The sequence below is a fragment of the Pipistrellus hanaki genome, assembly GCF_964339955.1.
Source record: "Pipistrellus hanaki genome assembly, chromosome: 17".
Taxonomy (NCBI): Eukaryota; Metazoa; Chordata; class Mammalia; order Chiroptera; family Vespertilionidae; genus Pipistrellus; species Pipistrellus hanaki.
In genome coordinates this window covers 7,062,295-7,086,359 of record NC_140519.1, presented here as the reverse complement: position 1 = coordinate 7,086,359, position 24,065 = coordinate 7,062,295, and the positions used below count along the sequence as shown (strand labels likewise).

Below are 24,065 nucleotides of genomic sequence, written 5' to 3'. Positions count from 1 at the left end.
AAGAGATGCAACTTCAGCTGCACCCAAAACCAAAATACTGCCTCCATGGAACCAAAGCACCAAACAGAACCGGAACTTGAACACCAGAACCTTTTCAGATGTGAAGAGTCCGCTTCCAGAAAGATCCAGTGCTGAGGCCGTTTCCCATAAATAGCTCAGCTCCAAGGTCCCCCATCAGCACCTCCACACACCTGCTCCCCCTAAACTCTTATAAACCCCTAACCTAGTGCAGATAGCAAGAAGAATTTGAGGCACCATCAAGTCTTCCATCTTCCCGGTTGCCAACTTCTCTATCAGTAAATGTGTCTTTCCTCCAAACTCTGACTTTTCCTGGAGCACACCAACTGAAAAATCTTCTGTTTCACCCAGGTGTCCGAAGTGTAGGCATTCTGATGTCTCAGACTTCAGATATCCGAACTGAGCAGGAGTGATGCTGTGGAGAACAGTTGCTTAACCTGCCCTGGGAGACCTGAATGAGATGGGATCTGGATGCTGTTGCCCAGGCATGGCTGTTAAATAGTGACCTTAAGCTTTTGTGACTTCTTCTCTGAGACGATCAGAATATTTGGGGGCCATTTAAAACAAACACACACTAAAATCCCAACAAACTTGTCTCAGTTCTCACTTCTTCACAAGAAGAGAGGGAAAAGGGGAGGGGAGAGATGACCAGGGAGAAATGGCCGGTGGGTCTGGAGAGAGAAGGAGAGAGATAATTGTGCTGAGTGCTTACCACGCAAGCACATACTTGATGCACATTATCTCATTTACTCATTACTGCAAAGGTCTGTCTGACTCCCTGGCTCATAGCCTTCCATACACACATCTTTGCAAAGATATGCGATTAATGAGACAATAATGTTGGTATAAAGTGTTTCAATTTCCTTTGAGAAAAAAAAAAGCCATAAAATTTTATTGTTATTCTTATTATTAATGCTCAATGAGTGCTTCAGGGATGCCCATGATGTAACTAATATTACTCTCATTTATTTCATTTAGAAGTAAAGTCTAAAGACAAGAATGAGCATATTTGTTGGGCTTTAGATTTAGCCAGTTACCTAGCTCAATTGCAAATTTTTGCAGATCAACAAACTCAGGAACTAAGTCTACAGCCAAGGTCACGGCACTGTAACCCAGGGGGGTCCTCCCTCAAATGCTGGCTTCTGGAGAGGTGTGGATGGAGAGGGAAGGCCTGCCACATGGAGCCTTCTCAGCCTGTAATTGTTAAGGAAAGAATGTAGCCGTCATTCCTCTACTTGCTTGTGGGAGTACAAATGGAATCAGTTCAGATAATTTGCTTCTCCAAGGGCAGGCATTTTTTTCTCTCTTTTCAATGAAAGGGAGTTAATTGTGTTAATTATGAAACACAAAATTATGTGAAGGACAGAAAGCCGTTGTAAAGGGCCACGGAGTTATGCACATGTTCAAGCACAAACAAGAACCCTGGCATGACTTACTCTAATTTGTCCATTTTCACGCGTCTCTATATTGGGAAATAATCTGCTTCCTTTCCCAAACGGCATTTGTGCTGAATAACCAGCAGCTGGAGCTTTAATTTGAGATCAAAAGAACGAGGATCTGGCCTGCATTCTTAATGTGGCCATTATGTTTAATTTTCAGTTGCCTGAGCTGGACTTTATTACATTCAGATTTTCTTCAGTGTGCTCTACGTTTTTTGTTTATTTAGTGGAATTCTGCCCTTTGTTTGGTCCCTTGTCCTGACTGGACCTTAAGCAGAAAAGCATGTCCATATGAATGATATGATCGGTTTCATGTTTGTAGGAAAGAAAACTGAGTCCCTGAGAAATCAAGTGTCTCAGCCAAGGCCCCTCAGTCAGTCAGCTGTGCCGGGGTTTAATCCAGGCTCCCTTCCAGAAACATCCCCCACAGCATTGGCTTTAAACTCAGATAGAGAACCCTTCCCATTTATTTTACCCTGAGTTTCTCTAATCTTTTCCCTAAATGAACAGAGCAAAAAGGAGGGAGAAGTTCTCGGCTGGCTGTCACCAGGACAGGGAAGGTGGAAAGCACCCAGCGGCCTTAGCTGTTCTCTGTGGCCCTGTGTGGGCTCCTCTGTGGAAGAGCAAATCGAAGCCCAGGCAGAGCATTGAGGCTGCTGACCGTGACTATTAGGTGGCCTGACTTATGTCTGGGGGTAAAAACTCATTGATTAATGCAAAATGTGCAAGAGCAAATTATTTCTTCACTGTAATCCCTAAGGCATTTTTCTACTCCCTCCCTCCAAAGTTCTTATGTTTTTTTAAATAAAAGCTGATCAATGTCATTAAGAGATAAGAACAAAGCTTGGTAGAATCATTGAAGGGAGCATGAAGCTTCCCTGGGGGAGGCAGGCGAGGCCTGCAGAGGTGTGAGCACTCAGGCTGGCTCTGAAAGGATAACAGACTCTGGGGGCAGAGGTGGGAAAAGCCTTCAGGCTGAGGAAGGACTGGATGTGACAGGAACTTGTTTGTTGAACTTTTAGAAGCTCGGTGGCAGGAGCACTGAGCAAAGTGTCAGGAGACAGTATAAGGTGCGACCAGGGTTTGGAAAAATCTGGTACATCATACTGGAGAGTGTAGGTTTTATTCTGTAGGCAGCATGTAACAGAGGCTTTCAACCTGAAAAAAAAAAAAAAAAAAAAAAAAAAAAAAAAAAAAAAAAAATCAACCAAGATCTTTTTTTTTCTTTTCTTTCTTTTGAATGAAAGAAACCTAGAGATAATACACATCATGACCTTGACAGAGAACCTAGTTGGGGAGATGTGATGAGGACCCACAGTGGCAACAGAGATGGGGACAGAGGCTCTGGAAGAATATGCATAGATTGATGGGCGTGGGGGGGGAAGGGGGAGTTGAAAGTAGGACTGAGGTTCCCATTCAATTAATTTGAGAACACAGATGCAGGTAAGGTTTTCATTTATTCAATACACCTTTCACTGACCAACTTCCACATTCTGGGCACTGCTTAGAATGACTGAGAAATAGTTCCTACCATCAAGAATCTCAATTCTTGTTAGCCTATAATCTAGTCACTGACCCTTCCTTAATTATCTGCTCTTGCAAGACCTGTTTACCTAAATACTGACATTTTACAGAAGCTATAAACCATGAACCATACACAACCCCCATAGAGGGTTATCAGCGCTGGCACCAGGCCAGGCCTTTAGGTGTTTTTTGCAAAGCCCATAAAAGGTTCAGAAGTCTGATCCTTATTTGGGGGACAAAGAAACCAAAGAGAAAGCTTCCTCCATATTGGTTTGCTCAGGATTTGGAAAGAGACTCCGCTGAGTAACTGTACTAGTACATCTGGAATAAATGTTTTTTCCTCCCTGCTGTATCTCTGGATACTCCTGTGTACTTTTCAGTCGCCTGGTAAATTCTGTAAAAAGGACATGCTTCCTGGTTTGCAGATGGCAGTCTTCTCTTATATCCTCACATGGTGGAGTGGAGAGCAGACAGAGAGGAAGTGAACCTCTTTTGTAATGTCTTCTTTTAATGCCAGTTATCCCATTCATAAGCGCTCCACCTTCGTGACCAACCTCCTAATATAATCACACCGAGGGTTTAGGATTCCAACCTGTGAATCTAGGAGGACACAAACATTCAATTCATGGAAACACTTTTCTAAATATTTTACATGAATAACCTGTTTGTATTTTTATAACAATCTTAAGGGTGCTATTATAATCCCCACTTTACATGAGAGAAAGTGAAACACAGACAGGCTAGGTAGCTGTCCCGAGCCAGGGAACCGGTAGTGAAGAGAGTGACATTTTAACAGGTTTGTGGCCCCAGTCCAGTTGACACTAGACACACTTCCTCTCTAATGGATATGTATGTGGGCATTCTGCGTGTGGAGGCAGGCATGTTACAAATTTTGTTCTGGATGCTAATTTGGAGCAGCACCATATTAAAATTTATTTTTCCAGGAGACTATTAGAAATTTTGATTTAGAAGCTGGAAAATAGGTGAGAACTAAAAATATAATTATAATGTGTATGTAAGGAAAACAATGGGAGTGTATGTCCAAGGGAGATTATTTGGCTCAAGATTAGATGATCCTAGTATGGAATTTCTAACACACAGGTGAGTTTACAAAGGACAATCCAAGAAATGAAAGAGCAGGAATGTCCCAGGGTTACTAGGCAGGGGAGAGTGTGGGATACAGACATCAGGACAGAGTTTCTAGAAAGAGGGAGTGAGCGTGAACAATTGTCTGATCACCTGGCATTAACAGACTGTCACTTTCTTTGTTCTGTAAACTACCTTCTGCAACCAGAAATCATCAATCACTCTTAGAATGACCTTTTATTTTCAACCTTTTACAATGTAACTATCTTTGCAACAATAAAAATTGTTCTAAAGGAAACAACAATAATCTCCCAATAGCTAAATTTCATCACCTATTTTCATTCCTACCTAACTTCTCTGAGCATTTGTAATAGATAATTTTTCATTGAATAAAGAAGCTTCTAGAACAAAGAAAGCTGTAGTCTGTTAATGCCAGGTCATCAAACAGCATTTAGGAAATCATATTTTGGGAGGTAGGTGAGTGGGGGGGGGGGGGGGCAGTAGACAGAACAGACCATTGCAGCTACCATCCTTACAAGGGGACAAGTTAGCCCACAGATTTGGGATGGTCAATCACAGAGCCTATTAGTTTTACTTCTCCTTCATCACATAGCAACTTAGTAATGTGTCCACAATGCATTTTTACTCATTAATGCATTCATTTATCCAATAAGCAGAGCTAAGCACTTGTTAGTGCTATGCGTGCACACCGTACGCACGTGCAGGTGTGGGTGTGTGTTCAGGGGATGGGAGAGGAAATGGTGTTGGGAGGGAAGGCTGACCTGGGAAGCCTGCCAGGCGGAGGGATCCCTGTTCTTAAACTGTGTCAGTGCAGCGGACTAGGGAGTTGTGGGACATAATGTTATTCCTTGCAGAGGCCAAAATCAAGATTTGCTGATAGGGACTAGTTTGAATCAAATTTTGTTTCAGAAACGTTTAAAAACTATGTATGTCCTACGTGTTAATATTAGTACTAGTGATACTGACATGCCTCATGCTCTCCTTCCTCAAAACATGCAGCATCATCATATTGAAGCAGGATTTTTGGACTGGAACACGGGGTGTTCCCTGGGCAGGATGTCCTGGATTCTTTGTCTGCCGGAGCCAGAGAATGAATCCACAGACAGGAGGTGGTATAGCAAAGGTGGAGATTTATTGAAGAACAAGTACAGACTCCCACGTGGGGAAAGGAAGAGTCCCACAGAACATTCAGAAGGGGAAAGAGTCCCATAGAATGGATTCCCTTGTAAGGAAGGGGGGAGGGTCCCACTGAGTGCCTTTTCCCTGTGGCTTATAAAAGCTGCAGATCCTGGTGCCTTGATATTCACCCTGATTGGTCACTATTCCCTTGGACTGGTTACTATAGTAACCAGAGCTCAAAGGTCGAACTTCACATGGGACTTGTGAGGTTCTCCCTGCTCTTTCCTTATTGTTTTCCTATTCCCTCTGGGCTTTCTTCTTCTCCTTCTGGATGCAGGGCTTCCTTCTCTTTATTTTGTAAATACAGACTTTTTACTGTCCCCAGCTCCCCCATTCCATGGAAATGTACCTGTTACAGCTTTTCAGCTTCCCTATCCTATGGAAATATACCTTCTGCTGCTCTAAGGCACCGTGCTTCTTCCATGGTCCTCTTTATTTCTAAAATTTCCTAAACCTATCTCCCCCCCCCCCCCAAAAAAAAAAAATTCCCGTTTCAATATTTATGAATGTGGGATGCGTATGCTATACAAAATCATTTTATTAGCAAGTGTTTGTGCACTGAAACCGCTATTTCCATATTTTATATCTTTTATTCTTTCTTGACGGTGACAGCTGCGCACGGTGCATGAAGAGGGGTTGTCTCGCCTGCGAAGCTCTGACGGAGCTGGGGGGAGGGAGAGCAGATTTCTCCGGGATGTGACTGCCTGGGCCGCCTGGGAAGCCAGCGCTGCCCAGTGGAGAGAAGGGCTAAGGCAGTGGACACAACAATCCTCTGCCAGGGAGGAGAATGGGGAAAACACAGGGAAGAAGTCAGAGGCAGAGGTGGAGTGAGTGGGAAGCGAGGGAGGGAAGAGGAGCAGGCCAGCAGGGCTGGGTAGGGAGTGGAGGCTCCAGTAAGGCCTGTGTGAATGAACTTGGGAGCCTCTTTTGTGTTTGCTTTTCTTATTGTGGCAGGTGGTACCTGAAGGTGACTTTGTCCTAGATTAAAGCTCACACCAAGCACCATGCGTGTTCTGTTTTCCCGTGACACCCGTCGCGCCTTGAAGACAGAAAACAGGGCTGTGCATTTGGCTGTAGGACCATCTGCAGGAACCAGCAGAAAACACAGGGAATGTTCAGCTTCCAGGTCAGATGGGAGTGGGGTAGGGGTAGTGGGGGTGGGGCGCTGAGATGCTAGAAGGACCCCAAGAATTATGGAGGAGGAAGGAAACTGACTTGCATTTGATGGGGGTCATTCTGTTGTGGGGTTGAACCCTGGGTTCAAAATAAGACCACCGGAGGCTGATGACTGATTAAAAAAGCAGGCAAGGATTTATTGAAATAACTGGCCAGGACAGGCGCAAGAGCATCACACGCAGGTGGACTCCACACAACTGCACCATTTCAGGGGTAGGCAGTCCCTTTTAAAGATTCAAACCACAGGAATTTTCCTTTGTTCTAAATTCTAAATCCTAAAGACTACATTCTAAAGACTAGGGTCAGCCCATAGGGTCGTCGCTAGTCACATCCTGCTGGACATTGGAATGTGGCCCTATCTTGCGATAGCCAATAACACAGAAGCAGAGCTCAGAGGTTATCTACAGTTTCTATCTCTGAAGGTTACTGAGTTAGTGGTAATCAATCTCCTGTGCTCCTGGTCCCAGGCAAGGGAAAATTGCCTTAGCCTCCAGGTCTCCACCTGGAAGCGGAGTCTGTGTTTAACCAGGTGCAGGAGCCAGACTTAGCAGGGTTAAAGTTCAAACAGCAGTTTTTACCTGAGATGTATATTCTTAATGTCTTATTTCAATTCTAAAAGCTGCGGACCCAGCTCCCCACCCCATTGAAGACGGGGAGAAAGGTGTACCCCTAGCTTCATGAGAGTCCCCCCCCCCCCCTCCACTGGGCAGGGCACGTGCCTCTGATTTGCCCCGTTAGGACAACACACTCCTCCAGCCCAGGCGTCCTTTCTTCTGTTGTCCACTCCTGACATCCGCCTCCTTACATCCTGGTCAATATGAACAATGCCCACCTCTGTGAGGCTTTCCGTACAGCTTCAAGCAAAATCAGGCACCCGCCTGCGATGGTCCACTCCTCCTCCCCCCCCCCCCCCCCCCCAGCTCCCTGTTTCTCAGAAGTTGTCCGTCATGGGTTCCCCAGAGATGATGGGGCCCCGGGGCTGGGCATGAGCTCGCTCCCCTCTCTGGCCATGAGGGCAGCCAGGCGCCCAAGGCCTTCCCTGCATCCTTCTGTTTAATCCCCGCTTTCCAGGGGGAGGACACTGGTTAATGTCCGGTGGCTCCGCGGGGTCTGCAGCCGCAGCGCCTGGGGAATCTTTGTTGACTGAGCGAATCAATGAATCCACAGACCACAGCTTTTGGACAAAGGAGGACCTGACGCAGGTGAAGCTAAAGGATTCGAGGACTGTTCGCCAAAGGCATGTCGAGATTGAAAGCATGTCTGCTGAAGCCTTAGGGTGCTTTAATGATAGATGGATCGATGGATTGATTGGCGCAGCCTCCATCTGGCTGCGCTGGGCCTGGGGAGAGAAAGTGGGAGAGGGGGAGGAGACCTGCCTCTGAGCCAAGAACAGAGACCACAGCAAAGACAGCGCCCCCCTCCCCCATTCCTTCAGCGCAGCCACGGTCTCCCAGGGAATGGCACTGGTTCCTGTAGAAATTCAAAAGGCGAGGAGGGAGCTGGAAGGTGCTTTATGCCCGGAGCCTGCTGACCGCCACCTGTGCTGGGCCATGCTGGGGTCTGATAGAAGCAGGCATTGGTCTCTCCCTCACAGCAAAAGGAACTTAACTGTATTTTAGACACATACAGTAAAGACGTGGAAAGACTTGCTTATGTCTGAATATTTCACTCATTTATGTCCCTCAGATTCTAGGACTTCCCGGTGGGTGGATAGCAACTTTGCTTAAAAATAGTGTCCTGACAAGGTGAAATCTAGCTCCCGTTATTAGAGGCATTTGACATTTTCAAAGTTGAGTGTTGTAAGAAGGGATTTATTTTAAGCGTATAAAAACCAATGGAAATCTCAGTTGATTATCAATAAAGAGGATCTTGGTAAAAAGTTGTATTAATCAAGACATGTCGCCGAAACCGGTTTGGCTCAATGGATAGAGCGTCGGCTTGGGGACTGAAAGGTCCCGGGTTCGATTCCAGTCAAGGGCATGTACCTTGGTTGCGGGCATATCCCCAGTAGCGGGTGTGCAGGAGGCAGCTGGTCGATGTTTCTCTCTCATCGATGTTTCTAACTCTCTATCTCTCTCCCTTCCTCTCTGTATAAAAATCAATAAAGTATATTAAAAAAAAAAAAGATATGTAAGCTGCTTAGGTACCGAAAATGCCAAAAATTTTGAGCAGGGCCAGGTTTGCATCCTTCTGCAAACTCCTCTGCACCTTGAGTATCGGAGGGGGGTGGGGTAGGCGGGTGAAGGGTGTTATTGACAGCCCAGTTCCAGATACGCAGCTGCCCGACTTCAGAGCAGGCTTGGGCCACAGCATCTTGGGCAAGTTACTTCCCGTCCCTGTGCCTCAGTTTACTCATTTGTGTAAAGGTGATATCGTAGGTTTCTTGTAATGGTTCAGTAAATTAGGATGCAAAGCACTTAGAATAGTGCCTGTCACAGGAAACCAGCTGATAGGTTGAGTTGTTGTTTGTGATGGGGGGAATCTAGACGGAAATCTCATGGCAGTCCAAACCTGTGTCTGCTTTTACCAGTCCTGGTTTAAGCATTATGAAGCAGGATAAGTCTTTATCCATTGAGCCACCGTGAAAGGCAGCAGGCATGCAGAAATAAACAGGAGATGGGACTCGTCCTCGAATGACAAGCCATACAGACTCAACGACCTGCAATAACCCGTCACTCAGGGCAGATGGGCTAGCTGTTGTTTATGAAACTTCCATGAAATTGTATCTGCTGACATGAAAATAGCGTCCCATTAATTCTGATGGCATTCTAATTGCTTTCCTCTCAGATGCACAGCGGTCAGGACCAGGAAAGAGCCTGCACTTAGGAACAGCCATCAGCCTTGTCCCTCTTTGAGTCACGTCTCCAGCATGAGGGGCCCTTTGCCAGGGCTCTGAAAAATGACTGGAAAGTCCCTACGAAACAGTCCTCTCCTGAGATCAGCAGGTTTGTCATTTCAGAGCAAAATGCCCTTGTTTCTGCAAACTTCCAGCAAAGCAGGCTAGTAAGCATACTGTGCATTCTATGCAGTGCCACTGCTCTTGCATGGTACCGGGTAAACATGGAAGGACTGATATGTGTCATGCATCCCCATTTGGGCGTTCTATAATTCCGTGTTTTGTGTTGGTAAGAAGAGCTAGACCTGGCAATAACACCACTGGTTGTCTCAATAGTGTTGAGTGAGCTGGCTTCTGGGTGGCGGCTCTGAGAACCCGTCTAGTGGCTTTCTCTTACTTGAGAGTCCGCAAGTTGAAGTCCTAGCGTTTCAGTGGTGTGGCATGCTCTGTGTGCGGCCAGATCTTGAGTACATTGGCATTGCTGGCCAGGAACTTGTTTCTCACAAAGCAAACCAGCTCCCTTGCCCGTGTCATAATTCAGATACCGTATGCTAAATCTGCTTTTGCCTAAATGTTATTTTCTACTCCCCAAAACATCAAAATGGGATTGTTTTGATACTCTATGACATCGAGATTTTATGCATCTTGCATTTCTGTGAATTTTAAAATTAGTTCCTTTGTAGAATAAGAATATAAGCAACACTGAAGCACAATAAGGCTGAAGACATGCTAAATGCTCCTTCACCCTCATAAATACCATAATCACACCGCAGATCTCCGCGAACAACCTCTCAGCGGGACAGAGAGAGGCCGTGCAGTTCACGGTCAGCTACCGCTGAGAACGTGCTAAAAGCTTTTTCTCGGACTGGCTGTCATTCTACAACTTGCAGACACGCCATGCTTCAGAAAGGCACTTTCCTGTGGATAATAGCTGAGAGCTTGTCACATGCTAAGTCACTGGAACTATTTCCTACGTGGTTCGGCAGGGAGGAAAATAGCATGCTCTCCCCAAGCCTCTTCTAGCTTCTTCCCGTGCCCCACCATCAGGGCACACTGTGTGGTATCACACAAAGGAAGCTGGGAGTGGTTCAGGTCTCCTGTGATAACTTACTTTGTGCTGTTTTAGTCCCATCATTAGAGGCTGCTTCTTCCTTAATAGTGGCTTCTTACTGGATCTATCATTCTGTCTCTTTTCTGAGAAAGCATGAAATTATTGCATTAATATTTATTTTGCAAAGAAAAATAAGACATGAGGAAGATATTATGCCAGCATTACATGTGATAATGTGCAGAATCCTAGGTCTGTGTCATCAGCTCCCACATAGGTTTGATATTTCTTGTCTTACAAATTCTGGGGAACACTGGCTTAAAAATTAGATACCTCCTCCTTCTTCCTGAAGATTAAACAAGTACCCCGGAAATCCTTGTAGCAATGAGCACATCGAACACCTTGATCTTGGTTCCTAATATCATTCTTCAGTAAAAGGAACATAGCTCATTAAGAAATGACTGATTGTAGGGTTTGGGTAGGGGATAAGATGAGTTTAATGATAGAACTCCCAATGACCAAAGTTGAAATTATTTAAACAAAATAATGTTAGATTATAACCCAGATTATAAAATAAATTTCCACAAGTCCATAGGTGATTAAAAGAATAATAAATAAAGGAAAATAGGCAAATATCTTGGGCAGAAGGATTCCCAATAATTTACACAGATACTCCACTCTTGGTAAAATGGGATATAATTCTCCATTCCTGAAATGGGGATTTGGTATAGTGAGTGTTGAGAGGGGAAAAGGTGCGAAGTATAACTATACAACATTGAAAACTACTGCAGCCACATGGTCAAGGTTAATGTCAACAGCGATGGGTCATGTTGATAGTGTGTATCCAATACATGATGTGATAATGACAATACTTCACCTCTGTGTTCCTTCCCTATGCCCACTACCCCAGTTCTACCCTGAGAAATACATAAGACTAATCCCAATTGAAGGTCATTCTACAAGCTACCTGATTGGTACTTCTCAAAATTCAAGGTCATCAAAGATAAGGAAAGTATGAGGAGCTATTAGATTCCACAAAAGCCTAAGGAGACATGGCAACTAAATGTGATAGGATATCCTGGAAAGGGAAAAGATATTAGGTAAGACTAAGAAAACTTAAATAAAAGTATGACCTTTAGTTGATAATTCTATATTAACATTAGCTCATTGATTGTGACAAATGTACCACACTAATGTTAGATATAAATTTTAGGAAAAACTGGGTCCCAAATCTTCATACACAAATTTAAAATCCAAAATACCTGGAAAAAAATATTTTTAAGATTTACAGCAATTTTATTTGGTGCCAAGTCATTACCTGGTTTTGTCTCCTTTAATCCCATTCTAGTGTAAATGCTTATGCTTTAATTTGTATATATTGTTGTCTGATTTTAGTATCCTTCTCTAAAAACATTTCTAATGGGGTTACAAAATATATGGTCTATGTATCACATTGCCTTTCTAGAATCCAAAACATTTGGGATTTCAAAATCCATTCTTTCCTCAAGGGTTTTGGTCCAGAACTGTGGACCTCTTGGGGTGTATCCCATTGGGTTTTGTGAGAATTATGGGATTCACATGACAAGCTTAACCCAGTCATAGTCACCTAATATACACCCGATAATCCTATCTAATAAAAGAGTAATATGCAAATTGGCTGCACATTCACTACACCCAAGTCACGACCACCAGACAATCAGTGTGAGTATGCAAATTAACCCAACCAAGATGGCGGCTAATTTGCATACCAAGTCTGCATAGAAAAAAGCCAAATGCTGCAGAAGGGAGGGAAGCTGCGGAGAAGCAAGCAAGTGGGACAGGGGAGACGGAAGGGAAGCAGGCGGGGAGGTGGAGAGCGCAGCAGGAAGCCCTCTTGCAGGAATCGTCCTGCAACGGGCTACTAGTAATTTATTATTATGATCATAATTACAGTTCTCTGAGTCAAACAAATGTTCTCTCTGCATCCTGAAATCCTGGGGGTCTCAGCTATTGGAGTGGCTTGGAGGAGATCTGGTTCTCCAAACCAAGTTTTCAATGAGGACCCCTGCCCACTACGTGCACATTGGTCACTGAGAGACAGTGGCCTGCCCCTTGCAGTTCTATTTCTGCTTCATTGATGGGATCTGTTCAAGAACGTGACCGATGGCTTGCGCTGAGCAGAGCTGAAGGATGTCCCGACGCTGTGGTTTAATTTCTGTCCCACAGACTGCTTTCCCACAGACTTCAGCGTGCTCTGACGCCTCCTGAATCTGCCGTAAAGTGTATGTCATCGCGCTCTCTCTGCTCCTGTTTGTGAGTGATGGGATTGCGCTCTCACATCTCTCCTTTCCCACAGAGCTACCGGGAACAGAAGGCGGCCCGAGTCCATCTGCATCATCATCACCTGTCCTGGTGGCGGTCCAGGTGGCACCAGGTTTATTTTCCTTGAGAGATAACCAAACACGGGGAGGACATGCTCACTGCCGTCCGCCTCTGGAACCTGACTCAGACGCTTCCTTCTCTTCCTGTTCGGAAGCCCGTGGCAGGAGGGCCTGATGGTGACCCGGCACCCACAGTTATTGTTCAGGTGCCAAGAGCGAGCTGACCAGGAATAGTTTCCACATGTTTTTGACTAAACATGGCAGCCCTGGCGTGTGATTCTTCCTGCTCCCAAAACAAAATTCCTTCATTATGACTCTCCTTTCTTTTTTCCTCTGTGTCCATTGCCTTTTCACTATATCAGCGGATCCTGCTCTCTCGCCCTTGTTAGTAAGCCACATTTTGACTTTAGGGTTTCTTCCATTCTGGACAAGCCCTTGCTGTGGGATAGAAACCCACACGCAGGAAGAAGCCCAGATGTTCTCTTTTGAGACACGAAGTCCTCAGAGGCATCAGTGTTGTTGCTGACCTTGTTTCTCAAAACCACTTCATTAGAGAAGGTCTGATTTCCATGTGGGAACCTCTGTGCCTCAGATCATTGTAAAAACAATTGCAAAAAGCTATTTATCAAGATATAATTGACACATTGCATTAGTTCCAGGTGTACAACATAATGGTTTGATATTTGTACAATATATATTGCAAAATGATCACCAAAACAAGTCTAGTTATCACGTTTTACTACATGACTTCAAAAATTAAATTCTTCATGTGATGAGAACTTTTAAAATGTACTCTCTTAGCAACTTTCAAATCCAGGACACAGTATAGTTATCTGTAGTCACCACACTGTACATGACATCCTGTGCCTTATTTTATAATGGAAGATTGTACTTTTTAACCCATTTCGCCCACCCTCACCCTCCACCTCTGGTGAGCATGAATACATTCTCTGCATTCTATGACCTTGGTTTTTGCTTGTTTGTTTGCTTAGATTTCTGATGGTATTGGCTACAGATGTGCATTATAGTGATACAGAGGTTATTCGCCTCAGAGTCCTATATCACGGCTGCGATGGTTTCAGCTGTGTGTAGCTGCAGGTCTTAGCTGTGTGTAGCTGCAGGTCTCAGCTGTGTGTAGCTGCAGGTCTCAGCTGTGTGTAGCTGCAGGGATGGTTTAGGCTGTGTGTAGCTGCAGGGATGGTTTAGGCGGTGTGTAGCTGCAGGTCTCAGCTGTGTGTAGCTGCAGGGATGGTCTCAGCTGTGTGAAATGCAGGTCTCAGCTGTGTGTAGCTGCAGGGCTCAGCTACTTTCTATTTAAACAGAGAAAGGAGCAAGTACAAGGACTGATGGGAGTTCAATGCCCTGAACATTCCCCACCTCCATGCCTTATGAGCTCCCTCCACTTGATAGGTAGGAGCTTGGCATTTGTAGAACTTGGACCTAAGTTCTTCATATATTATTTATATTTGGTATGAATGTGGGAATCAGAACGTAAGCTTTGACGGGTATGAAGAAAAGGTAGAAAGACACAGGCCCGAGGCAGGGAGAGGTGCCATTAGCAGGAGGGAGGGACAAAATACCCATTGTGAGTCTAATCTCCTCTTGAGATGGCCCATGCTACCCAGTAAACATTGCCCCTCCACATTTCCAGTTTTAAAACGACAACACAAGTGTGGGGGCATCCCGCAAGCTCTGTTTCTAAAAGCACAGATGATCTCATTTGAAGAAAAAAAAAAGATCATTAAACTTGAAAAGCATTCAAAACCATCCCAGTAATTACCTTGGAGTCCAGGTTTCCCATGTGTGGCTTGTACCTGTCCTCAGTGTGGGCACAGCTGGAGCTGCTTCAGTGGGCTGACTGGTTCCTCGTTTTCCGTCTGCCGCCTTTGGGTGCACAGAGGACCTTAGTCCTTTCTCCCCCCCAATGCCTTTAATCATCTCTGCAAATAAGATGACAGGCATCAGGAGGATTTCTCTAAAATAAAAAGTTATCACGACTACAATCGCATCAATAATAAAATTTAAAAGCTAGTCAATTGTCCAGGTAATTCATGTCAAGGTGAACCTTACCCTTTGAGATGATTAGGATAATGACCATACACTCTTCATTTTCCAAGAATTGATAAACTCTTTCACATAGTATAAAACTTTAATGCTCTTTATTTAAATGTAAATAGAGGCCCAGTGTGCAAAATTCCTGCTTGTGGGCAGATGTCCCTCAGCCCAGCAGCCTGCACCCTCTCCAATTTGGGACTCCTCGAGGAATGTCCAACTGCCCATTTAGGCCACGCCCCCTAGTGATCCAAGCAGAGGCCCTAGCATCTGGGATTTATTTATCTTCTAAAATTGAAACTTTGTAGTCTTTAGCGGAGGCTAGGTCAGGCAGAAAGCTTGGTTCCTCCATCGCCAAGGAAACCCAAGCCTCCTGCTCCCTCAGTGGCCACAGCCATTTCTGTTGGGATTTATTTATCTTCTGTAATTGAAACTTTGTAGCCTTCAGCAGAGTCCATGGCCAGCCAGGGTGTGCAGGAAGCTTATATTCCTCCATTGCCAGGGAAATCCAAGCTGCCTGCTGGCTCCATTGCCACAGTCATCTTTGTTGGGTTAATTTGCATACTTGCTCCTGATTGGGTGGTTGGCATGGCTTGTAGGTGAAGTGGAGGTATGGTCAATTTGCATATCACTCTTTTATTAGATAGAATATTTCCTGTAAAAAAAAGTTCTGGATTAAAAAAAAATAGACAGGAATCTATATAATCAATTAAATTTAGTGATTAAAAAACTTTGAAATGTTGTGTGATAGACAGATTGCTTAGTAGGAAGAAAAAAATTGGCTGATGTAAGGGAGAGGTCCTGTGAGCATCTTTTTGGAAGCCAAACCATCTGTTCAATTGATTTATTTTCTTATTTTTAGATCTACCAAATAGTAACTTGTATTTTTAAAAGGGAGCATTCTAAAAAGCTCTTAAAGATCCACTTATCTGCCTATTTGCTCCAGAAACATTATTTCAAAACTGAATGCCTTTTAATATAATTGCAAAACAAAACTGCACACCAGTTTTTAGAAATTCTGTTAATTTTTAGATAAGATTTAGAATGGTCTACAAAAAGCAATGTTCAGTTTTAATTACTATGAAAAGTGGGGAGCCAAGATTAGCCCCCTTTGCTGCCACCTATTGTTCTACCAAAGAAATGACTCACTTGTAAGACTTCTTTTTTGCATTAATTACTCATCAAAATGGTTATTACCAAAATTATGATCAGATTATACTCATGACACTTTTTCTTCAGGGATTCTTTTTGTCTCTAACAGTTGGGGAACAGGTTTTTGAGTGTTCATGCATGAGATTTAGACTTTCTTCCTGGCACATGCTGCAGGCATTTGAGAAGGTTGAATAGACAAAAACAAAGGAGGCTTCTGATTCCTAAACAAGCTCACATTACCCCAGAAGGCTTGGAAGCTCATCTTCATCAAATAAAAGCATTTAGCTTAATGACAGCATTCCTAGCCCCAGAAGTCAAATTTAAAGTCAAGATCCCCCCACTGCATGATTGCTGTGTGCTGGGCAGACCGTTAAAATCTGAAAATATAGACATGACTCTATCATGGTCCCAGCCTTTGGACATGTCAGAATTTAAGAGAAGACAATGTCATTGAGAGAAGGAAGTGCCTTGTTCATGTTGATAGAGAATGGACTGGTGAGGAATCAGGAAATCAAGATAGGAAGATATGTTTGTAATCTTGCTATGAGATAACATCAGTGAGAAGGAGTGTTCGTTATAAGAATGAAGAAGATATAATGAAAGAGATAATCTAAAGATTGAGACTCAGTGACTAAACAGGTGGAAGAGAAAGACTATTTCAAGTTTAGGATGAGGGAGGTTAGAAGGGGGTGTTGGTTGGCAGGAAAAAATGGTTCTATCCCTGTGTTTCACTTACCAGGAGATTCATACAATTACTGCAACTATCTGAAATGTACCACCCTCCACACACACACACACACACACACACACACTCAAAATCACAATAATAAACCAATGAATAGAAGTCACATGACCGACAATTGAGTTGCTCCAAAATAGATACAATGATAGGATCTCAGAGTAAGCTCCTATATTCTATCCATATTAGATTATTTTTGTCTCTGGCTAAGATGCTATTAACTTTCATTTTAGAAAGTACTTTCACTTAGTTAAAAAATTAATGCATGGTAATTGGGACAAGGAACAAGTCGGGGGGTGGGATAATTTACAGAGGAAGCTCTAAGAGTCTTGGTGACTGCCCAATTTTCTAAATAGTGTAGGCTTCAAATTTCCCCTGATTTTCCATTTTAATATCACCTCCTTGTCTTTCTCAGAATCTTTTGCTGTTCACCTTATACTGATTCTCTAGCCAGGAGAGTCAGTTTGGGAATGCCCTGGTGTGCATTAGTTAGTAAGGGCTCTCTTGGGGAGGGAGCTTCTGTGTTGGGAGCCAGCAGAGTTGAGGCAAGCAACTCAGTCTTAAGAAAATAGAATTAAGTTCCTTCTAGCAGAAGTTATGCGATGCCCTGAGGGCTTGGCCAGAAGATAAGATTAACCTGCCGCTTAGCATCTTCCTGCTTAGCATCTTCCTGCCGCTTCCCCTTCCTGATCCTCCCCGCTAGATAGCCCAGCCTTGGAATGTTGCACCTTGGACTGTTACACCTCCCTGGTAGTTAGCCAATCCTGTGTTGCCAGATGCCAAAGACCCCTCTGCATAGGCAACCCTGCCCCCCTTTGTTTCTGCTGTATAAATACAGCCATTTCAGAGAATAAAATTGAGGCTTGATCAGAACCTTGTCTTGCCTCCATTCTTTCACGTTCCTTGTTTGCCTCATTCTCTTAGGTGGTTCCTGCGTGCTCCCGTTGTTGCCCCGCGGGCCGGGGCACTTCTGAGTCAGAAGACTGGCTCGGTGCATGGCAGCCAACCATGTATTAACTACAACAACTGAAGTGATAATAATACACACACTTCTATGGCACTAAGCAGGTGCCCAGCACTGTTCTAAGTGCTTTACATATATTAGGTTAGTGAATCCTCCCTCTGATCTTGTAGTTCAATGCTACCCCTACCCCTGTTGCACAGATAAGAAATGGAGCACAGAGGTCACACAGTGAGGGGTGGGGCTAGGATGCAAATCCAGGAAGTCCATGCAAATCCAGAAAGTCCACGTCCCAGCTTGCGCTTTTACCCTCTGCCCAGGGCCCGTGGCTGCACCTTAGTGTCAACAGCCGGCAAAGGTCCTTCCAAAAGGAAGTATGCTTGTTTCACAGTATCCAAAGCTTGCAAGCTGTAGACACGCGAAGCTAAAGGTATTATATCTAGGCTGGTATCTGGTGTTTCAAGCCATCCTTTCATTCGAACGGTCTACGCAAGGCTTATTTTCTCCCCGCTGACTTTATAGGTAGACAGATTAATTCAATGAACTAATGGACCATACATCCATAAACTGGTACTGTGTGTTGTTCTTGTCAAATGACTCTTCTCATTATTTTTAGGATTAATAAGCCATTTTATTGAGCATCCTCTGGTTCACAATTTCTGATTAACCTGTTACATTGCTCTTGATAGATTTCTCACATACATTCTAAATATTTAATTACTCTTCACATATATAGAGTATCACATAATAGGAATATGATGGAATAAAAATAATAAAATTTGGAACATAGTACACAGTATAAATAAATTCATTTTTCTTTTAATATTTTCCTACTAAATTATCTAAATTACAAAACTAGCAATGGCTCATTTTAAAAATGAAGCAATATATTTAAAAATAATAATATCTCTCTATTCTTCCATTTCTACTCATCAATATCTTTCTATTCTTCCATTTCTACATTAATAGCCTGGCCTATGAAAGACACAGAGAGAAGAGTGATCAGTGAAAATACAAACATAATAACACAAATCCCAAATCAATCCAAGCTAACACACACACACACACACACACACACACACACACACAACACTCCCCCCCCACACACACATCTTCCAACATTTGTCCAAACATTTGTGATATATCCACTCAACTAAAATTGTCTATGTGAAGTAATCAGAGGGGTGCGGGAAAGAAATACACACACACACAAATACTCCTCTTGGGTATCACTTGTATACAGCTTGTACATTAGGAATATCCATGAGGGATGGCATAGTGATAAAAAGGCAGTTACAAGTCCTATGTCAGCATTCACCAGGAATCATCAAGCTATTAGTCTGAGATATGCTTGTATATATTTGTATTTGTTTAGGCAAGGATACAGGTGCGGAAGGGCACACACTGGGCTGTTAGCATTGTTACCAGAGAGGTGGCAGTGGAGAAAAGGAGCAGAGAAATGGGACGGGGGCAAAATTAGCTTGTTTTTTTGTATATTTTTGTTCTATATTGCTCTGTTTGCCTCAGTATGATTTTTTACTTTTTAAAATTAAAAATATGTATAATGTAAGAGATGTTTAAAAGAGGAAAAGATTCAACAGCAATGAACACACAGCCCAATAGGTATGTCTTTCCACACCTTTATTCTTGTTCCCAGAAACAAAAACACATATGGCATTTATTTTATATAAAAACTGAATCATATTATATACTTTAATTTACTATTTGATTTTCCCATTGAACAACACACAACACATTCTTTTACACAGTCACATAACATTCCATAGTCCTTCCATCGGCAGGCATTGTACTAGGTTTATGCCACCAAGGTCAGTGCTGGACATGCACATTTTATGTCTTTGGGATAAATCCCAATGTGGCTTTCCAGAGACAGAAGTCATAGTACTTTAGTTTTAAGAAATGTTGTTGCTGTATCAATTCCCAAAGACTGTAGCAACTCGCTTTCTTCCAACATTGGCTGTTACACTTAATTTATTTGTTTTTAACTATAGATCAGTTTAATTTTTTTTCTTTTTTTAAATATATTTTATTGATTTTTTACAGAGAGGAGGAGAGGGGGATAGAGAGCTAGAAACGTCGATGAGAGAGAAACATCGACCAGCTGCCTCTTGCACACCCCCTACCAGGGATGTGCCCTCAACCAATGTACATGCCCTTGACTGGAATTGAACCTGGGACCTTTCAGTCTGCAGACCGACACTCTACCACTGAGCCAAACCAGTTATGGCTAGATCAGTTTAATTTTCAAAAAATGGAATCTCACTGCAGTTACAATTTGCATATTTCTGACTACTTGTGTAATGAAACATTTTTATTTGCTCATTTTCCATTTTAATTCCTATCTTATAAATAGTTTGTTAAATTCAGTTACTCTATTGGGTTACTTTTCTTTTATAAGACTGGTAAGAAATTACATAAAATACACTTTCTCCCAGTTGCAATTTTTTCTAAGTCATTGGTATTTTACTTTCTGTCATTGTCTGACATGTGAGATATTTTTGTTTTGGGGGCCAGGTTTGGTTTTTTATTATTCCAATGATTCTGGAGTCCCTGACTTATTGATATTCCTCATGCTAAGTTTATATAACAACTAGAGGCCCAGTGCATGGAATTTGTGCATGGGTAGAGTCTCTAAGGGTGGCTGGTGATAAGGGCCAATCAGGTTCCCCTCCTCCCTACCTTTTCCCCTCTTCTTTCTCTCACCACCTGCATCTGCCACCACCCACCTCTGGTTCCCTGTCCCAGCCCACCCCGGCCCTGATCAGGTGATTAGGGCCTGCCAGCCGAGGGGAGAGACCAGGAGGTTGGCCGGTAGGCCCCACCCCTGATTGGGGTGGGGGTGGGTGATTGAGGGTGGGGCCAGCTGGGTGGGGGAGAGGCTGTGGGGAGCAATTAGGGCCCTGATCAGGCCAGTTGGTTGCTGCAGTGTGTGTCATAGTGACCGGTCATTCTGGTCATTCTGTCATTCTGGTCGCTTGGCTTTCATATGTATAAATTCCCATGGATTCTATGGTAATATTTTAGATTAAAAACCATTTAAGTCATTCATTCATTTGTAAATAAGAATAGTTCATTTTACTTTTGTGAATTCATAGTATTAGGTATTTAAGTTCATTGTGCTGAAGCTTTGTCTAGGAAGTTTAACAAATTTGAATTAACAATAGTTAAATATAAGATTTTTCTCTTTCATAACTGAATGGAAATGGTTATAATATTTCACCATTTGTAGTATTTACTATTGATTACTTAAACTTCAACATGTTAAATAATTTTATTTTTTTATTAGAATTTTTATTAGGAAAGAGCTTACTTTTGTCATATACTTTCTCTGCATCTATTGCTATTATCGTGTATTTTACTCTCTTTAATTTAATGGTGCAGTGAACTATGCTGACAGATTTTCTACTGTTGAATCACGCCAATAATTTTAATAGAAAGCTTACTTACCTATGAATCATTTAATATGCTACTAGGTTTGATTTACTTAGAGTTTTGCATTAGCTTTAGTGAAATTGGCCTACAGTTTTGGTTTTTGAATTATCATTGTCAAATTGTAGTATCAAAATTTTTGCAACTGAGAAGCATTGCAGCGTGGCGCAGAGGAGGCAGGAAGCTGAATGGGAGCAGGAGCTGGGTGGGCACCATGGTCGGGATCACCACCACTTAGGCAGAGCCAGGTTCCGCAGCAGGGGGCCCATGATGCCAAAGAGAGGGCCGAGGGCCCCCAGTGGAGAGTGGCGGGAGAAAGGCAAGCTCAGGAACAGGCTGAGGCTGAGTGGCCTCCTTGAACCCTAGGATCCAGCTGGTTGGAGGAGAGCTGGACTGTGCTCAGGAGCACCTGGCCCCTGCCATGCAAAAGCTGGAGGAAGCTGAAAAAGCTGCCGATGAGAGCGAGAGAGGTATGAAGGTTACTGAAAACAGAGCTTAAAATGATGAAGAAAAGATGGAACTCCAGGAAATCCAACTAAAAGAAGCTAAGCACATTGCAGAAGAGACAGAAAGTATGAAGAGGGGGCTCATAAGTTGGTGATTATTGAGGGAGACTTGAAATGCACAGAGGAATGTGCTGAGCTGGCAGAGTCCCGTTGCCAAGAGATGGATGAGCAGATCAGACTGATGGGCCAGAATGAGGTGTCTGAGTGTCGCTGAAGAAAAGTATCCTCCAAAAGAAGACAAATATGAGGAAGAGATCAAGATTCTTACTGATAAACTCAAGGACGTAGGGACCCGTGCTGAGCTTGCTGAGAGACCGGTAGCCATGCTGGGAAAGACACCTGATGATTTGGAAGATGAACTGAAATGCACTAAAGAGGAACACCGTGTACACAAAGGGGCTGGACCTGCTCTGCTGGACCTGAGTGAGACGGAGCTACCCAGTCCCGCCCTGCCCTGCTCCTCCCTCCGACCCTGACTCCGCTGAGGCCAGCCGGCTTGAAGTGACCTTTAAACTGAGGCTGATCTTTAACTGGAAGGCTGCTTTCTCCTTTCACTGCCTCCACCCTCTCCCCGCCCATGTATCTTTCATTCAATTGTCTCTGTCTCTCAGAGATTTGGATTGGGCTAGAGGCTGAGCACCTTGGGGAACAACATTTAAGGGAATGTGAGCACAATGCAAAGTGTCTTAAAAAGCATGGTGTGGCCGGAACCGGTTTGGCTCAGTGGATAGAGCGTCAGTCTGCGGACTGAAAGGTCCCAGGTTCGATTCCTGTCAGGGGCATATACATTAGTTGTGGGCACATCCTTGGTAGGGGGTGTGCAAGAGGCAGCTGGTCGATGTTTCTCTCTCATCGACGTTTCTAGCTCTCTATCTCTCTCCCTTCCTCTCTGTAAAAAATCAATAATATATATATATATATATTTTAAAAAGCATGGTATGATGTGCACGTTTTGTAATTGCCTTTTTTGTTGTCGATGTATTCCATTGTTCAGGGGTGTCCTGGGTCTGTCTGTACATCTCACTTCCTCTCACCCATAGATTCTGGTTGGTGGAACTTACTTTTTGTTGTGACTTAACTCTTTCTCCCAATCCTCAAGAACCCTAAAAAGCAAATTAGCACACTCTTTTCTTTTTCAAGTGTTTTTTTTTTTTTTTTTTTTTTAATTAACTTGTTAATAAGCAGAAACGGGATTACTTAGTCCCAGAAGCATTTTAGGATCGCTCATTCTCTCTCCTTGAGGACCCCGGGCATCCTGCCTGAAGGCCGTTCATCTCTGTCTTAGTTCTTTCAATGGAAGAGAATAGCCTTTGATTTCCCAGCTTGGCTTTCCCTCCTTAAGTACAGGAGTGCCTTCGAGAAGTTTCTCATCTTGTTGTGATGTTGCTTGGGGTAAATGTCATTCCCCCTTGTGTCATGGGGCTGTTTCTTCTCTGCATCTTACCTTAGGTGCCATGACTGGTTGCCTCTCTGCTGAGGTGGTCAGGGCCTGCAGCGCCTCTGGGTGCCTGACTAGGGGCTCTTCCACCCACTAGCACATAACCCCGTCCAGCTCCCCGCCATCGTGTTGGGTGCTACTCAAAGACCCACTGGCAGGGAGAGGTCACAAACATCCCTGGGAGCCCTGGAGAACTCTGCCTGCATGTCACTGCGGAATTCTAGAGAGAGGAGGAGAGAAAGGAAACCAGTGAATAAAAGGGTTGAAGATGTGGATTCTATCGATACTTGGAAAACAGGTAACCTGCCATGTTTAGTAAAATATTTAATTATTAGAGGCCCGGTGCATGAAATTCAAACACTGAAGGTAGGTGTGCCTCAGCCTGGCCTGTGCCCTCTTCCAGTCCGGGAGCCCCATGATTGATCACCCAAAAGAGGGTGGCACCGTCCACTAGCCTCAGTGCCACCGCTGGTTGCCTGGGCCTCCCTCTTTGGGGTGATCATGGAGTCCCCCAATTGATTAATCGCCCCACCGGCTAGTGGCCTGGGCCTCTTTCGGCAGGATGATCATGGGGCGATGGCCTGGCCCCCAACTATTTTCACTGTACCAGCCTTGGCTGGCCTGGCACTGGTGGGTGTCATAGCATGGTCGTCTAGAAGTTCGTCTGTAAGAACGTCCGGTCTAATTAGCATATTATACTTTTATTATTATAGATATAGATTGTTGAGAGCTCCAAATTGTATACATTTCAAAATTTATAAAACATGTGAAAGTATCATTTTACTCTCTGTTAAGCAATTTAATCCTCAACAAGTAAAAGTTTGTTTCCTGGAATGCAGAATAAGTTTGGAAGATTATTTTTTAAAAAGGTTAGAAGCTGACTTCTAGAACAATTTGTAAGAACATTCATAATTTTAGTTATTTGCTAGATGTGGTCATGAGACCTCCATTGGATGCAGCACATTCAGCCATTATTTGTGGCCCCTGCATAAATTATTTAACCTCAATATAACTTCATATTTTTAATATAAAATACACAACATATTAACAGGCTATTTGATGATTAAATGAGCTAACTCA

At 43.5% G+C, this 24,065-nt stretch overlaps 1 long non-coding RNA gene and 1 pseudogene across 2 annotated transcripts; both read left to right on the top strand.

Annotated features, from left to right (window-relative positions):
* Positions 1–12,160: 12,160 nt before the first annotated feature.
* On the top strand, positions 12,161–16,722 carry LOC311611845. Its single transcript, XR_014793153.1, has 2 exons — positions 12,161–13,868; positions 13,918–16,722. It is a non-coding gene; the product is annotated as an uncharacterized lncRNA (long non-coding RNA).
* Positions 16,723–20,889: 4,167 nt separating this feature from the next.
* LOC311612217 (tropomyosin-like) lies at positions 20,890–22,336 on the top strand (annotated as a pseudogene). The gene has a single exon. The product of its transcript is annotated as a tropomyosin-like (transcript).
* The last annotated feature ends 1,729 nt before the right edge of the window (positions 22,337–24,065 follow it).